Here is a 14,381-nt window from a genome sequence, read left to right as displayed (position 1 = left end):
TCATACAGAATGAAGTAAGACAGAAAGACAAATATCACATATTAACATGTGTATGCGGAATCTAGAAAAATGGTATCTTGATCTTATCTGCTGCTGCTGCTGCCAAGTCGCTTCAGTCGTGTCCGACTCTGTGCGACCCCAGAGACGGTAGCCCACCAGGCTTCCCCGTCCCTGGGATTCTCCAGGCAAGAACACTGGAGTGGGTTGCCATTTCCTTCTCCAATGCATGAAAGTGAAAAGTGAAGGTGAAGTCGTTCAGTCGTGTCTGACTCTTAGCGACCCCGTGGACTGCAGCCCACCAGGCTCCTCCGTCCATGGGATTTTTCCAGGCAAGAGTACTGGAGTGGGGTGCCATCGCCTTCTCCGGACACAGTATCAATAGTGTATATGCGTCAGTCCCAGTCTCCCAGTTCTTCCCTCCCCCTTTCTCCCTTGGTGTCCATACATTTGAAACAGAGGTGGAGAACAAATGTACTGCAGAGCACGGGGAGTGTGAAAGTTGCTCAGTCCTGTCTGACTCTTTGCAACCCCATGGACTGTTATAGCCTGCCAAGATCCTCTGTCCATGGAATTCTCCAGGCCAGGGTACTGGAGTGTGTAGCCATTCCATTCTCCAGGGGATCTTCCCAACCCAGGGATTGAACCCAAGTCTCCTGCATTACAGGCAGATTCTTTACTGGAACTCTGTACGTAATGCACTGTGGTGACCTGAAAGGGAAGGCCAAAACGGAGGGGATACATGTATGTGTATGGCTGATTCATTTTGCTGGAGGAGCCTGATAGGCTGTAGTCCATGGGGTCGCTAGGAGTTGGACATGACTGAGGGACTTCACTTTCACTTTTCACTTTCATGCATTGGAGAAGGAACTGGCAACCCACTCCAGTGTTCTTGCCTGGAGAATCCCAGGGACAGGGGAGCCTGGTGGGCTGCCGTCTCTGGGGTCACACAGAGTCGGACATGACTGAAGCAACTTAGCAGCAGCAGCAGTAGAAACATTGTAAAGCATCTATATTCCAATAAAAATTAATTTAAAAAATAAACACAAGCATTCTTATTCATTAAACAAATAAGCAAAAAAAATATCATTCATTAAGGAAAAGAAATAAGCAAATTGCATCTCTGTGTGACGGTGATAAGGGTTGTGGGATAATTCGAGGGGTGGAGGATGGCGAGTTTTCAGTGGCCAGGAGGGGACACTGTGGTTCGGGACAGGGAGGCTAGGAAAGCCTCACTGAGAAGGTGATGTTGGAGCAAAGACCTGGAGGAGGTTAAGGGGCAAAGCACGTGTGATCTGAGCGAAGAGCACTCTTTGGCAGAGGCGCAAGAAATGAAGAGGCTCTGAGGACAGCAGGGAGCTGGTATGATTGAGGGAAATCTAGGGGCCAAGTGGCTGGACTGGGCACACCAGGAGGGGAGTGATGGGAAGTAAACTCAGAAGCGTGGCCAGGCCCCCGTTTGGGGCCTTACAGGGTTTTGCATGAAATTTTTATTAATATGATATATGTATTACTTTTTTTTTAATATGCTGTGCCATGCAACAGTGAAAACTGCGGGACCCAAATGTTCCCCCTCTTACTTTGAGAGCTGAATGAACTGGTATTCTCAGAGACTCAAAGATTGACCCCAGCTGCCCAGCCAAGGAGCAGAAGAACTGGGACTTTAGTTTGTTTCAAACAAAACTGACACCATAGTACAGATACATAAAGGGCTTCCCAGGTGGCACTCGTGGTAAAGAACCCACCTGCCAATGCAAGAAATGTAAGAGATGTGGTTTCGATCCCTGGGTCAGAAAGGTCTGCTGGAGGAGGAAATGGCAACTATTCTTGCCTGGAGAAATCCATGGACACAGGAGCCTGGCAGGCTACAGTCTATAGGATCACAAAGAGTCAGATATGACTGAAGTGACTTAGCACACAAACACACATAGATATATAAACACAATTTTTCAGTCCTGCATTCTTTGTCTAACATTCCATCATTAAGATGTTCCCACACCATTAAATGTTTCCAAACCTTGATTTCAGCATCTGGGTCTCATTCTGTCATGTGGTCCCATGGAGGGTTTACACATTCCCCTCTTGTTGGACTTTTAGTTGCTGATCCCCCATTTTTTCCTATTTATTAATAAGTAATGCTCCATTGCCTAGGTCTCTGATTCTTTCTTTAGCACAGAGTTCTAGAAGTGAAATTACTAGGTCCAAGTGAAGAACTTTTTTAAAGGCTGGAGATATGTACTGCCAAAATGCTCTCCAAAACATTGCAAGAATTTTGGCTTCTACCCCGAGCAAACGAGGAGATATATTGGAGGGTTTGGAGTGAAGGAGTCTTATGATCTGACTTACATCTTGAAAAGATCTCTTGGGCTGTTTAGCAGAGGCCTTTGCGGTGGTAACGGTGGAGCTGTGCGATGTGGACAGGTGCTGGGTATCTTCTGAAGGTGCAGTTGCAGGTTTTGCTGATGGATTCATGGCGGCTAGGTGTGAGAGAGGAGTCAGGGAAGATGGTATGTGATGACACCTCTTAAGGGTTTGCTGTCTTTCAGACCCTTACATTTGACAGCATGCTGATGTCTGAACCTAACGCACTTCCCAGTACAGCTCCTGGCTTGACAAGTCAGATATCTACCTGTAGGTGTCCCTGAGCTAAGCAAAGAAAGGAATGCCATGTTCTACTGTAGCTTGGAGGCTGCAGGATCACCCCCAAATTGGTGAGAGATGGCAGTCCCTCTTTCTAGAGGTCTTGGAAGCCCTATTTATAAATGCGGTGTTCTTAGGTAACCTCTTGAGCGTTTTGAAGATTGAACTAGCTTTGTTCCAACACAGAAAAGGCACGTGTCACTTAGTGTGGGTATCACCCAGCTTCTCATTCTTGTTCCAGCCTCATCAACATGCCTGGCAAGGGAGCTGCCTTGATGGCATTGCTCGATTTAGGGGGCTTCTGTGTGATTTCTTTCAAACAGTACTGAACACTGTAATGCCTTCTCACAAGATAATCAGGATCTGTATCTCCCCAACTTCCCCAAAGCTGCTGGAGCATGGGGAAATGTTCTCTGCCTTGGCAACCTCTATGCAGTGTGTTTCTGCTTTGATGGTTTTAATGAAGATATGAAATCATCTAACAGCTTTCATTTGCCTCAAGTGAGATGGCTTAAAGTGGAGGTAGCATTTCCCAGGATCAATCCCCATTTTTAGAAGTGGTTGGTTAAACTCTCTGCAGTTTATGGCCACTTCTGGCTGAAACAGTGTGGGATCTGAATTATTAATTCTGTGAAAAATGAGTTAAGTCATTGCAAAGCTCCGTGGTGGCAAAATTCCCACTTTAAGACCTCTTTAAGTTTATTTTTTCTAGCAAGAAGACCTCTGTTAACCAGAGATTCTTGGTCATCTTGGCCAAGTCTCTGTCTGGCAGTCATTTTGCCAGGAGGTAAAGGACTTGACTTAATTCAGTTGTTCTTTGCTACCAAGGATAATAGGCTTCCAAGGTGGCTCAGTGGTAAAGAATCTGCCTGCCAGTGCAAGAGATCCAGGTTCTATCCATGCGCAGGAAAGATCTCCTGGAGTAGGAAATGACAACCTACTCCAGTATTCTTGCCTGGAAAGTCCTATGGACAGAGGAACCGACATGCTACAGTCCATGGGATTGCAAAGAGTCAGAGACAACTGAGCGTATGTGTGGAACAGTGGGGGAGGACATTTGTCCAGTTAATCCATCCCAGAAGACTTTTTGCCATCCCAATATTGCCAGATCTTCAAGGTTTTTTCTTTTTTGAAAAAAAAAAAAAAAAACTTGAAATAAAGCATTTTTTTTTAAAATGCGAGGGACTTCTCTAGTGGTCCAGTGGTTAAGAATCCACCTTGCAATGTGGGGGACATGGGTTCAACCCCTGGTTGAAGAACTGGGATCCCACATGCTGAGCAGCAACTAAGCCCATGTGCTGCAACTACTGGAGCGTTCACGCCAATGCTAGGGTCTGTGCCCCAAACGAAAGACCCCACATGATGCAATGAAGATCTGATGCAGGCAAATAAATAAATATTTAAAAAGATACCTCTAACCTATTATGAATAGTGATATTCATTTTTTAAAAATGTGAACTCTCAATTTATAATTGTGTCTTACTGATTCGGAACTTTTATTGAACCCTTGAGGAACAAAGAGAACACATTCGTGGGCTGGATGCTACCCAAAAGCTGTCCTCTTGCCATCCTGGCAGGGTGGGCCTTAGAGGCAGGCTGTACCACTTTGCAATCCTTCTTCAGCCATGGATGAGCTGTGGGGTTAGCTGCTACCTTCTTGAGCTTTGGTTTCCCCCTATAAGATGAGGATGTCAAGCATTCCGACCTGCTGTGTTGTTGCCATGATTCACTGTCATGTGTCATACTGTTGAGGGTCCCCCTTCCTGGATTGTGCTTGGAGGAGGTATGACCATCACTAAGCCGATGGGTGTGACTGGAAGACAAAACGCATAATGTGGACCTTTGTCAAGGTGAGGAAAGCTGGAGTCTTACCTGTTGGGCCAATGGGGAGGAGAAGAATCTGGAGCCAGGATTACCCAAGGTTGGAGAAACCCATTTGGTTGTAGAACTAACCCCCAGGGAGGGAGCCACAACCCCCACTGCTTCTTTTCTTTAAATATTTTTTAAAGTTGCAAGTTAAGTATTTTTAAAATTTATTTATCTTGGTTGCTTGTCATTACTGTGCACAGTCTTTCTCTAGTTGTGGCAAGCGGGGGCTACTCTCTCTAGCTGTGGTGCAAGGGTTTCTCATCGTGGTGGCTTCTTTTGATGAGCTTAATTGCTCCAAGGCATGTGGGATCTTCCCAGACTAGGGATCGAACCATGTCCCCTGCCTTGACAATTGGTTTCGCATCCGCTGAACCACCAGGGAAGTCCCCCCACTGCTTCTTATTGTCATTCTTGTACACACCCACAGAACCCCCGAGGATTTTGAGTCTGTGATGTTGTCACTGCTCCAGACTGTTTCTTCAGGGGATAGACATTTTCTGCAGCTGGGTCACTGTCCCCAGATCACGGTGCCATACTCAGAACAGCTCAGACCTCTCTATTCCGCTACACACTTCTTTTGGCTTTTAGGTACCTGGATAGGACGGAGATGCCGAGATCCATGTTTTAGAGATGACCTAGCTTGCGCAGGAGGTGAGTGCCTCTAAGACTGGGTGGTTTGGTCCAGGTAGAAGCCCAACCTGGAGAGTGAGGTCTTGGTTTCGGGGAGAGGCTAATGGACGGGCAGGGGTAGACCATAAAGATCAGCCTAGAAGGACTGCTCTCCAGCCTTGCTCAGTCGTGGCACCTGTAGAGTAACAGGAGAACACTGGGACGCTGGTGCAGAGGAGGCTGGAGGGAGATGAGTATGATGGAGAAGAGAATGTAGCCACCCTTCAGAAGGATGAATTGCATCATCTCTGACACAATTCCCTTTAAAGCCAAGCAGAGCTTTGATGTGGAGGGAACTCCATTGGAATTGGTTGTATGATCAGTATTGACAGCATGTGCATATGAACCATTGATGGCATAGCTGTGTAATCAATCATCTAGGTTTGTCCTGCCTCTGGAGTGATCTGTCAGTGAGCCTCTCCAATCATAGAGTCAGAAAAGTTCTGTCTAAAATCTGGTATGTTGTTTCCCATCTTCAGTCATGTAGGTGCCATATACAAATACTTTTATATCCTTTCAGTTCAGTTCATTTCAGTTCAGTCGCTCAGTCATGTCCAACTCTTATATCCTTTATATGGTGTTAAAGTCCACTCATAATTTTTGCTTAACCATTTACTTAAATATGACACTTTGTATCTCTATCTTAAATGAGAATCATCACTTGCCAGAAACAGAAAGGGGTCATAAAAACCAATGCAGTAAAAGCCAAACAATGCAAATAGATTCCAGCCAGATTCTATTGCCTGTGCCACGTTCTGCCTGTGGCAGCCTCTTTTTTTTTCTGTTAAAGAGAGAGATCAAAACCTATTCGGGAGGTGTTAACAACATCTTAGCACCTAAAACTTTTTCCATGTTGTAATCAGAAGATTTTGAATAGAATGAAAAAGGAAAGATGATTATTTTGTAGTGAGGTGATTAGGTGGCATTTAAAGTCATGTCTATGTGCTGCCAAAACATTTTTTAGCCACTAGTGCTACATACCTCACACTCTGGGAAATGCTGCCCTACCCACCTGGATCCCTCTTGCTTTGAAGTCACTGTATTACTTTATCATACTTGGTTGTCATGGTCCATCAACAGCTCGGGAGGGGCTGGCTGACATTACAAAGTCTGGGTGGTTGAAAAAGCTGTGATTTCAATTTAAATTGCAAATTGATGGGGCATCATGGGAAAAGCAAATGCAGAGTGAAGAACTGAAGGAAAAGATCCAGCTATGCAGTATTTTTAGATCTTTTTCTCTGGACCAATTTTGTATCTTTTTTTTTTCCCTCTGGACTCTGGGTTTGATAAGACCAATTACCTGAGGGCTACTCAAGTTTTCTTTACAATTCCAATCTAAATCACCTATGTAAATCCTTTTATTGTTCTTAAAAAAAAAAAAAGCTGTGACTTGAATAAAGCCCAAAGGCATTATGCCAATTGAAAGAAAGGTTACATACTGTATGATTCCATCTACATGACTCTTTTAAACAGATGAAACTAAAATGCTGGAGAACAAATCAGTGTTTGCCAGGGTTTAGGACAGGGGGAGAGTGTGACTATAAAGAAGGAGAGAAGGGACTTGCACAGGTCCAGGGAATGGAACCCTTCTGTGTCCTGATTGTGGTGGTTGTCATGTAAATCAATACATGTGTTGAAATCCATAGAGCTCAGCACTGATAGAAGGTATACTTTACTGTGTAATATTTTTAAAAATAAAATTTGTTTTTGTATGATGTTATTTTCTATTAATTAATTTTTTAAGTTGGAGGATAATTGCTTTACAATGTTGGTTCTGTTGTACAACAACATGAATCAGTCATAATTATATGTATATCCTCTCCCCCTTGAGCCTCCCTCCCACTCCCACCCCTGTATCCCACCCCCTAGGTCATCACAGAGTGCCAAGCTGGGCTCCTTGTGTCATACAGAAGTTTCCCACTGGCTATCTATTTTCCACATGATAATGTATATATGTCAGTACCACTTTCTCAATTCGTCCCCCCCTCTCCTTTCCTCACTGTGTCCATGAGTCCGTTCTCTATATACCTTCATCTCTATTCCTGCCTTGCAAATAGGTTCATCGGTACCCTTTTTCTAGATTCTTCACATATATGTTATTATATGATATCTTTTTTCTCTTCCTGACTTACTTCATTCTAGTTTTATCCGCCTCAGTTCAACTGTTTGACATTTGTTCCTTTTTATAGCTGGGTAATGTCGTCTATGTGTACCAGAGCTTCTTTATCCATTGATCTGTCTAGGGACCAAACCCATGCCCCCTGCACTGGGAGCATGAAAGACAAAATTTAAAAATAAAACTTTATTTTTAAAATATCCATGATTGTAGAACTTAGCTACTAGAGGACATCCTTTAGCCCTGGTCCCTAATTATCAAAGAGAACCTGCTCCCATGTGTTTGGGAGCCTAACTTCCATCTTTGTTATGAGTTAGAATCAAGAAAGTGGGTAGCCTTTCAATCTTCCTCATCCCGCACCCACAATTCTGAATGATGCTGGAGGCTGACACAAAGGTTCGGAAGTTTCCACTGTGGTCTGGAGCCTTGGTGGCCAACACAGAGGTGCAACCAGGCTTCTACCTAAAGGTCTGAGGTCAGGACATGGAGGAGGTAGCAGTGGCAAATGCATCTCATAATTAGAGTGCCTGTTGGTGGATCAGAAGGTCTGGCTGACATCCTGGGAAGAGTTGGAGGGGCATATAGGATGGAGAAAAATGGATCACAAGCCACAAAGGAAGAGGTGACCAAAAAAAAACAGTTCACAATCTACCAACAGCAGGTCTAACCTGAGCACCAGACAGCCTGAGGATGGAGCCAGAAGCAACCCCTGCTCCCCACTCCCTCCACCCCAGCCAAGGTGGCAGGGACAAAAAGCTCCCAAAGCACCTTCTCCCACCAGAGCACCCCCAGAACTGGAAAGAGCACCTGCCGTGGACTGAAGATGTCCCCAGCTCCCTCTTCTCAGTACCTGGGGAAGAAGCCATGCTTCCCAAGGCCCCACAAGACTTCACTCCCCAGCCACAGATGGGCCTCCAGTCGTGTTCTCTCTTAACATGGCATCTGAAAGTGCACACAGAGATCATGTATAGAAAAGAGAGAAGCCATTAAATCCTGGCTGAGCCCACCCCAGCATCCTTTCACAAACCCCAGTTTTCCCTTGTTAGTTTGAACGGGGGTCTTTTCATTAGGTGAGGAAGACACTGCTTGGGCGGTTATGCTGAAGCCACCTGGGCTGGAGGGAAAAATGTGAGTGTTACCAGCCTGTGAATTCTAGAAAGTGTGAATTGAGTTCATAGAAGTAGCTGCAATAACTCAGGAACCTGTGAGCTGGAGAGGGTGGTCGCAAGGTGGGGCGTGGCCAGGAAGTAAACTGATGCAGTGATGGGGGCGCGATAGAGATGGGTGGTTTGTACATGAATCACGGTGGAGCAGGGGGCGTGTGCACCAGACGTGTCTGAGGTATTCACCCCTCCAGCATCTCTTACTCTCTGCTGGCCCCTGAGGAAAAGATGATTTGTGTTTCCTAGCCTTGCCATTAGGGCTTCCCTGGTGGCTCAGGGGTTAAAGCGTCTGCCGGGAATGCGGGAGACCTCGGTTCGATCCCTGGGTGGGGAAGATCCCCTAGAGAAGGAAATGGCAACCCACTCCATTATCCCATGGTTATTGGCCTATTTGGATGTTTCCATGGTCAGCTCTGGATATTCATATTAACCAGTTTCAAATATGATGATGATCGTAGCACACATGAAGATATCGGACATCTGCTACTGTTTCCATTGTCCACACATGTAAGTCCTTTTATTTTTGCTGATTGTAATTCATCTGTAAGTAAATAAGCAAACAAAGATACATCCCCATGTAGAATTCAGCATAGTAGATAAAGAAAGAAAAATGGAACGAATAAGCAAAGTTCTCAAGCTATATTATTATTCAGTTAAAAAATAGCAAGGTGAAAACCATATATTATTTTTTGTGTAAAAGGAAGAGAGGAATAATATATATTCAAATTTTATTATTTATGCATAAGTAAATTCTGAAAGAATACACTGAAGCTAATAACAGGAGTTTCCTGGGGGTGAAATTAGGCAGATGGGGACAGAGGGAGGGGAGAGACTTTTCATTACACATCTTTTGTTTTTATTTTCTGAGCTATGTGAATACATTCATTGAAAAATTAAAAGTTGTACATTGTGGAAAACTTAGGAAACTGGTAAAATAATTAAGAAGTCACCTAAAATTGTACTGCTGGTTATAGCTACTATTAGAATTTTGCCTTTTACCACATTTACCAATTGCTTTAACAATTTGATGTGAGGATCTTTCCATGACAATACGTGTGGATTCATAGAATCATTTAAAATGCTTATATGAATAAAAATAAATGCTTATATAGCATTTAGCTGTATAAATATGCCATTGTTTATTAACCAAATCTATTGATGGACATTTAGATTGTCCCCACATTTTAGTATTTAATAATAAAAAAGGTAGGAGCAAAAATTGGTTAATCTTTCCCCCCTCAGGATAAACCTTTTGCAGAGGAATTTGGGGTTTGAAAATAAGCTTGCTTAATAAAGGGAAAGTTTTTCATACAAGTTGCCAACTTTGCTCTACCCTTATTACAGTATAGGTGAGGCATTTATACTCCACTAGCAGAGTCTAAAAGGGCTTTTCCCCACAATCTTGTCAACCCTGTTAACAATCTATTTGATCTTTGTCAGATGAAAGCAATCTCCTTTTAATTTGAAAACTTTGATATCTATTTTAAAATGCTTACTATAGATTTGTATACACTTGCTCAATTATTTTGTTAATTGTTTTTTCTGTTGGATTTCTTTTTTTTTTTTTTTTTCTTTTTAAAAGAGGATGCAAGTGACTGATGATGCTTACTCTGGGTTGATCATACCTGTCGTGTCATATTATTTCAGATATGTTTCTGGTGGGGGAATGGAATCTGGCCAGCTTCTATATTTTCATCATTTGATAATCATCTCAAAAAATTTTTTTTTATTTTATTGAAGTGTAGTTGATTTACAATGTTCTGTTAATTTCTGCTGTATAGCAAAGAGATTTATTTTTCCATGCTGCTGTGCTATGCTTAGTCGCTCAGTTGTGTCCGACTCTTTGAGGCCCCACGGGCTATAGCCCACCAGGCTCCTCTGTCCATTGGGTTCTAGGATTCTCCAGACGAGGATATTGGAGTGGGTTGCCATGCCTCCTCCAGGGGAGCTTCCCGACCCAGGGATCAAACCCATGTCTCCTGCAGCTCCTGCATTGCAGGCAGATTCTTTTACCACTGAGCTACTGGGGAAGCCCCTCAGTTACACATATATACATTCTTTTTCATATTCTTTTCCATTATGGTTTATCACAGAATATATATCACAGGTTCCCTGTGCTATATAGTAGGACTTTATCCATTCTATACATAATGGTTTGCATCTGCTCATCCCAAACATGTGGTCCTTTCCTGCCCCCTCCGTCTCCCGCCTTGGCATCCACAAGTCTGTTCCCTGTGTCTGTGACTCTGTTTCTGTTAAGTAAGTAAATTCATTTGTGTCGTGATTTAGATTCCACATATAGGTGGTAGCATGTGGTCATCTTTCTCTGACTGACTTCACTCAGTGTGACAGTCTCTAGATCCATCCGTGTTGCTGCAGATGGCATTGTTTCGCTCTTTTTGATGGCCGAGCAGTGTTCCATTATTCGTGTGTGCCGCGTCTTTATCCGCTCCTCTGCTGATGAGTATTCACTACTGTGAATAGTGCTGCTATGAACATAGGGGTGCATGTACATTTCTGAATTATTGTTTTCTTCAGATACATACCCAGAAGTGGAATTGCTAGATTACATGGCAGCTCTGTTTTTAGTTTTTTGAGGAAACTCTGTTCTATTTTCCATAGCGGCTGCACTAATTTACGTTCCCACCAACAATGAAGGAGGGCTCCCTTTTTAAAATCATCTCTCAGTAAGAAAGTTTACTTTTTCACATGTGTTCTGATTATTGATCTATCTGGATTTTACTGTCATTTATTTTGTTCATTTTCAGTTTCTTTTTTCCTCCCTCTACCGACTCTCTGCTATTTGAATTACTGGCACTTTCTTTATTCCTCCTTTTCTTCCCTCCACTGGGCTGGAAGTTATACAAGCTAATTCTGTGTTTAATAGTTAGCTTTATATCTGACCAAACAAAGCCTTAACAAAGAATAATTTAGAATGCCATGACTCCCACCTTCCCTGCCCCGACTGGTCATGTTACGATTCCCTTGTATTTTTCTGCACTTACTTTCGTGGTTTTAATGTTTGTCAAAGTCATAGGTCAGCCTCGTCTAAACACTTAAATGATCTCACGAGGCTCCGCACGAAAACAGCAGCCCACTGCCTGACTCCCCACATTCTGGTCTCCACTTCGTGGAGGCGCCTGACGTTGATTCCTTTGAGGCCCTCTCTTTGTCCCTCTGTGTTACTAAATACTACATTTCGATTGCTGTGTCTTGTACATCACAACACGATAACCTTGGGAGTTACAACTGCACCTCTAAATTACTCAGGCAAATGAAGAATTTCAAGACTGTAATTGCGCAATATGTAGAAAATAATGATAATGTGTACACTCAGAAACCAGTCAGATATAGCCAAAGCCCTACTCCACAGCAACCAAGCTTCTCTTTTAAAAATTTATTTTTTAATTGCAGGGAAAATTGCTTTGCAATGTTGTGTTGGTTTCTGGCACACAACAAAGCGAATCAGTCATAATTATATACATGTCTTGAGCCTCCCTCTGCTGTCCCCCCCCACCCACCCCACTGGTCACAGAGCACCAGGCCGGGCTGTCTGTGCTGTGTATAGTCACTCCCCACCAGCTCTCTATTTTACACATGATTGTGTATATGCGTCAATGCTACTTTCTCAATTTGTCCCACCCTCTCCTTCCCCGGCTGTATCCACAATACTGTTTGTTCTCTGTATTTGCATCTCTCTTTCTTCCTTGTATATAAGTTCTTTATTAAGTGAAGAAGATGAATTGACTAAGGATTCCACTTCTAAGGTTAGAAAAATGATAAAACAAATGTAAAGAAATGAGGAAGAAATCTTTTGGAATGATAAAAACAGAACATGAATCTAGGAAAACAGTAACATTGGTTTAAACAAACAAACAAAACCAAGAACTTTGTCTCTAGACAGCAAAAGAGACACTGATGTATAGAACAGTCTTTTGGACTCTGTGGGAGAGGGAGAGGGTGGGATGATTTGGGAGAATGGCATTGAAATATGTATAGTATCATATATGAAATGAGTTGCCAGTCCAGGTTCGATGCACGATACTGGATGCTTGGGGCTAGTGCACTGGGATGACCCAGAGGGATGGTATGGGGAGGGAGGAGGGAGGAGGGTTCAGGATGGGGAACACATGTATACCTGTGGCGGATTCATTTTGATATATGGCAAAACCAATACAATATTGTAAAGTTAAAAAATAAAATAAAATAGATTGAAAAACAATCAATAAAATAGACAAACATCTGTGGTATTTAATCAAGAACAAAAAAGAGCACAAATAGGCAAAACTAGAAATGAAACAGAGTAGATCCAGAAGGTTTAAGAAAATCTGTACAGGGCTCAAGCATCTTTGTAATTCTGAAACAGAACTAGATAAAAGTGAATTTGTATTTAATCCTCATAAAACACTTGCATACCTGTGTGCTCAGTCAAGTCCAACTCTTTGCAACCCCATCAGCTGTAGCCTGCCAGGCTCCTCTGTCCATGGGATCATCCCATCAGGAACATTGGAGTGGGTTGTCATTTCTTCCTCTAGGGGATCATCCCAACCCAACTGTCTCCTGCATTGGCAGGCCGATTCTTTACCATTGAGCCCCCTGGGAAGCCCCATAAAGCACTTAGTGCGTCTTAAAGATACTTTTTAGCATTACTTTAAAAATAACTTTCACCATGAGGTTTTAAACTTATGTGAGTATCATTTCCCCCAAATTCTGTCTGCTGATGAATCACAGAAGTACTAGGTTCAGCATAGATAATTGATAAATGAGTTAAAGTGTAACAACTGAAAATAAAAAGTTTACCTGTGAACTATAGAAAGGAACATCCCCAGGGGCCATGGAGGGTGAGAGCAGAATGATAAGTGGCAACTACTGTTGCCGAGGACTTTACTTCTAATTATTACTAAATCATCTCTTATAGTGCACCTCCTATTTCAAATATTATGTTTGTTAGTGTCCATAAGCTTCATTACCATTCATAGCGTAAGTCTTTGTTTACTGGTTCCGTGTCTTCACCTTCCTTTCTCCATGAATTTATACCTTTCACTAGTTATTTGTTTTTATCTATCTCTCAACCAGTTGGAAAACTTTTATCAATGATTTTTTTTCAGTTAGTGTTTTAATTTGAGCCCTTTGGTAGGCTGGTGATTTTCCCTATCTGGGTGCTTTGTGATTTTTCTCTGTTGTTTAAATTAAAACATTGAATCAGGATGTTTAGGTGTGATATATCTGAGTTTTAACTTGCTACTTACTAGCACTTCTTTTCTGATCAATACCTTTCATCTGGATTTTCCATTAAATTCTTAATAAACTTTACAGATTTGTCTTCTATAGCACTTTTCTCTATCACTTTCCCTTTGTCTCTGAATTCTATGATGTCGCTTGAGTTGTTTTAGTCCCTGATATATAGCTTGAGGTGTGGAATCTGGAGTCCCATCTCCTTTTTTGGCTTTTATTTTACCAATTGCTTTCTTTTTTCCATTCTTTTCCTTTTTGACTTCAGATTATTCCCTCTCCACAGTTGAACAGATGTAGTATGTTTTGAGTCTTTTTGAGAATGCAGCCAGTGGTTTTCTAATATTGCTTTTGTTTCTTGTAGCAACTGTCTTGCTTTCTTAATGTATAGTTTTATTTCTCACACTGATTTGTGAGCTACTTTATCCTTTTTTTTTTTTTTGCATTTCTTTTCCATGGGGATGGTCTGGATCCCTGTCTCCTGTATAATGTCACGAACCTCCAGCCATAGTTCATCAGGCACTCTGTCTATCAGATCTAGTTCCATAAATCTATTTCTCACTTCCACTGTATAATCATAAGGGATTTGATTTAGGTCATACCTGAATGGTCTAGTGGTTTTCCCCACTTCCTTCAATTTAAGTATGAGTTTGGCAATAAGCAGTTCATGATCTGAGCCACAGTCAGCTCCCGGT

At 42.4% G+C, this 14,381-nt stretch overlaps 1 protein-coding gene across 1 annotated transcript in view; it reads left to right on the top strand.

The window, feature by feature from the left end:
- The window catches only part of HS3ST2 (heparan sulfate-glucosamine 3-sulfotransferase 2), a 117,283-nt gene that overhangs the window by 11,245 nt on the left and 91,657 nt on the right, over nucleotides 1–14,381 (top strand). The window lies entirely within an intron of this gene.

Source organism: Bos indicus x Bos taurus, chromosome 25 (genome assembly GCF_003369695.1).
Source record: "Bos indicus x Bos taurus breed Angus x Brahman F1 hybrid chromosome 25, Bos_hybrid_MaternalHap_v2.0, whole genome shotgun sequence".
Classification (NCBI taxonomy): Eukaryota; Metazoa; Chordata; class Mammalia; order Artiodactyla; family Bovidae; genus Bos; species Bos indicus x Bos taurus.
This window is presented reverse-complemented; position numbering and strand designations above follow the sequence as displayed.